Here is a 3,096-nt window from a genome sequence, read left to right as displayed (position 1 = left end):
CCCAATGGAAGCCATCTAAATCTGACCCAGACATAGATCTCTTCCGCCTGAGTTTGGAGGGAAAAGGCCTAATAATGAAAGGGATTACCAATGTTCTATAAACAATTGTAACCCTACCATTGTTACCATCAAAAGGCCACAAGACCCAAGTTGGAGTAAGGGAAAAACATGGGCAATAAGACTTTATATCGAAGGTGCAGATCCAGGAACCTTCTTTACTATCAGAAGATTACCCACCAAGAATAAGCTTCTCTTTGAAGGGGAAAAGAATAAGCTAGCCCCTAGAGTGCCCAAACCATCAGCCACTTCCTTGACCAGTTCTTCCACAAGCAAAATAGACTTAGTTAGTCCAACTTCATATAATGTACCAGGAAGAACAGATTATAAAGCACCCTATCACACTGTCCATCCATTACTTAACGGACAACAGGAAGAACTGGGATTATTAGACAAAGTGTTTACTTACTTTAATAACACTCAACCTAATATCACTGAGTCTTGCTAGCTGTGCCTTATCCCTAAACCCCCCTTTTTACATTGGGATAGGGGCTAATACATCAGAAGGAGGAAATTTAGTTCCTAGTACTATAATCCCTCCCAATACTGGAAAACAGGACCAAATAAAAGATTGTTTTTCTGGGGGATCTCTCACCTTAGCTGAATTCCATGGAAAAGGGACTTGTTATCCCATAGCTAATTTTACTGTAATTAATTCTAATTACAGCGATTATTGTCTTAATCAAGAAACTCTGGTTAGTGATCCAGAAAAACCTCAGGTAATAAAAGCACCAGAGGGATTATAGTTTGTGTGTACCCAAGGTATATTCAAACGTATTGTTCCTACAAAACCTGAGTTCTGTATAAATGCATATATCATCCCTCAAGTGTATCTATATGGAGGCAATCCTGATTTCCTCCTTATGCCACCTCTAAGAAGAGAAAAACGAGCTCCCACTCTAATACCTATCATAGCCACTGTAGGTGTTGTAGGATCAGCAGCGGTAGGAGCTGCTGCTCTAATTCAAGGGGACTTGAATTTAAAACAGTTGTCCCATACCTTTTCTAGGGACATTGCCATACTTCAGAACCAGGTAATTTTCTTAGAAAAGCAAATAGATTCTTTAGCAGAAGTAGTCTTACAGAACCGAAGAGGGCTCAATCTCCTTTTCCTCAAACAAGGAGGATTATGTGCTGCCTTAGGTAAAGAATGTTGTTTTTATGCTAATCATTCTGGAATAATTAGGGAGAATATTAAAGTATTAGCAGACAGGTTAAAAAATAAAAAAAGTTAAAAAAAAAATAACCCAGGCTGGTATGCCTCTATGTTCAAGACCTCTCCATGGCTAACTACTCTCATATCTACAATTGCTGGACCATTACTAATACTTTTGTTAACTCTTACTGTTGGGCCTGTAATTTTTGATAAACTCGCATTTATTAAAAAGAGAATTGAGACTGTAAAAGTAATGGTCCTATCTCAACCTACCTATACCATCCTTCCTTCTGATGAAGAATCAAGGGTTTGATTTATGCCCTAACAGGAGTAGGGAATGTAAGGACCAAGAGAAGATCAGAATATCTAAAATAATAGGAGATAGGCAGGGCACTGATGGAACAGGGAACTTAAGGGTTACAGGCAGGTCCTGCTCCTGTTCTGTTAGGAATACCATGCCCAAGGTCCTTCAAGAAGCAGAGACAGATAGGGACCCTGTGAGGCTGAGAACAAAGAAAGACAAACGTTTGCATTCCATTGGTTAAAGACCCTTATCAGAAGTTTATGTTTGGAATTCGCCAATGAGCTAGACCCAGCCCCTGTTGCTATGCTATGTGCAGCCCCCTTAGCGAATAGGTAATCGCCACATCTGCTTCTGTATATGCTTGCTTACTTAGGATATAGTATAAGGAACTAGCTGTAAGTGCCAGGCACGATTCCCGTTTGTAGCTCCTTGTGAGTAAGGTGTCTCCGGACACCTGGGAATTCGCCCCTGCACAGGTTAAACTGGCAAATAAAGAAACATCTATATTCCTGAAAGTCTCTGACGTCTGTTATTGTACCTGATGCATGCTACACTGATAAGCTTACAACATTTATCTATAGGGTCTATTAAAAGGAAAAAACATTCCTACACATTAACTGCAAGATAACACAGTAGTGATAAATGTTTTATATGCAACACAGTACTGGTAAATGTCATTTTACATATCAAAGACATTCCCAAATCCTCCATAGTTTACATTTATTTATCCTTGTTGCCACCACAGTGAAAAGGTTTAGCTTAGGATAAGGAGAGAGGCTAAATAAAAATACCTTTGCTAAAAGTGTTGGGACTTGCTTTAGTTTGTAAGTTTTATACATATAAAGAATTTCCAAAGGGATGATTATTAAAAAGCATATAAAATGTTACAGAATGCAGGGTTTTCAAGCAAGGGGAGTGGGCTCGTGATCCCTTTGTCTAGAGTATACGTCACTCTCAGGATGCCAGGAGAGGAGGAAGGGTGAGAATCAGTGTAGGAATTTTTAATTAAGATATGTAAACATTGTCTCCTAAAGGATCTTATTGAAGGGGAAGGGGAAGTTTTCAAATACTAATTTTTGGGGTTTTTTTTCAGAAAGGAGGGGTAAGGGGGCCTGACTTCCTTTTAAAATACTAATGTTAACAATTTTTGCAATTCTTCAGCACCTTATCACAGCTTAATATATTGTTTTGTTGATTGGAGACTTAAGAAGGTGACAGAGGAAATGTTAATAATCTACATGAAAACTTCAAAAGTGTTCCATGTCTCTAAGACAGGTTTATTTGATATACAAATACACTGTGAAAGTATTCCCCCATCGACTGAATTAACATATCATTCATCTCACGTATTTGCATTTTTGTTTTTTTTCATTTTTGTTGAATTAATTGAGATGACATTGATCAATACAATGATATAAGTTCCAGGTGTACAGTTCTATGATACATCATCTGTATATTGTATTTTGTGTTTACCACCCAAAGTCAAATCTCCATCCATCACCATTTCCTCTTCTACCTCCCTTCAACCCCCTTTCCCACTGGTAATCACCATGCTGTTATGTTATCTGTGTCTATGAGA

The sequence above is a fragment of the Saccopteryx leptura genome, chromosome 8, assembly GCF_036850995.1.
Source record: "Saccopteryx leptura isolate mSacLep1 chromosome 8, mSacLep1_pri_phased_curated, whole genome shotgun sequence".
Lineage (NCBI taxonomy): Eukaryota > Metazoa > Chordata > Mammalia > Chiroptera > Emballonuridae > Saccopteryx > Saccopteryx leptura.
This window is presented reverse-complemented; position numbering follows the sequence as displayed.